At 31.8% G+C, this 1012-nt stretch overlaps 1 protein-coding gene across 1 annotated transcript in view; it reads left to right on the top strand.

Moving 5' to 3' along the window:
• LOC119591966 (mucin-19-like) overlaps nt 1-1012 on the top strand; it is a gene marked incomplete in the record, with an annotated part of 7802 nt that overhangs the window by 1276 nt on the left and 5514 nt on the right.

Genomic DNA, 1012 nt, shown 5'->3' on the forward strand with positions numbered 1-1012 from the left:
GCATACACAACTATACATGCTGTGTGTGTGCTGTTGCATCTTAAGAAACATATATAATTTTGACAATTGTGCGTTTATCAGTTTTGGAGAAAGTTAAATGCTCGTAAAATAATGAATTCTTTTTCTGTTCAATATCTGTTTTATTTCCTGAAAAAAAAAAACTATTTCTTCTTACAGTTCCTCAAAAGAAAATGGGAGTGACAAAAAAAATCTTATTGTTAATTCAGTGGTCCAGAAAAAAAACAAATTGCTTATATAGAAGTTCCTTAGAAACCATTTTCTTCTTAATGGGCTTACCCTCTCCCCACAGCTACCCTCATCCCAGTCATGTATCGTCAAGAGCTTAAACTCATTTAAGGCACAATAAATAAAATAAGCCAATTTAAGAAATAAAAATAGTGTAATTGTTTACAGTTTTACCGAGCTTTAACCGTTCCCCTAATGAATCTAGACCAACTAACAGTTGTTGTTTTATGTCACATCTGTGTTGGTAATCTTTGAAGTGTATTGATATTCAAAACCAATCTCGGAATGGTTCCCTTGAAAATCTATAGCAAATTCGTAATATAACCCTTGCATTGAATGCTTTATTCACTCTACCACAACAGGGTATAGGAGTCAGGCAGTCACTATAGTGATTTTTGCTCATTAGATATCATAAATTATGCCAAATACTACAGGAGTTTGGCTTAAAAAATGAAAGAAAATATAGGTCAATTAAAGTATCCTTCAGTTCTTTTGGTTACAATATAAAACGCTTTTCAATATATCTCTTATTACTTAGGATATCAGTGTAGTTATATTGGACTTTTCATTGACTGAGTATGGTCTATGTATGTTATCTACACAATGTAGACAATAACCTTTCTATGGCCATAAAATATAATTTGCCTCTCCAGTGAGCTACATATACTGGCTATGTACAAAGTTTCATTCTATTTTTTTTTTTTAGGTTAGGCTTGTTTTAGAATTTACCTCGCACAGTAATACTTTACATGGAACTCTATATGTG

The sequence above is a fragment of the Penaeus monodon genome, chromosome 29, assembly GCF_015228065.2.
Source record: "Penaeus monodon isolate SGIC_2016 chromosome 29, NSTDA_Pmon_1, whole genome shotgun sequence".
Taxonomy (NCBI): domain Eukaryota; kingdom Metazoa; phylum Arthropoda; class Malacostraca; order Decapoda; family Penaeidae; genus Penaeus; species Penaeus monodon.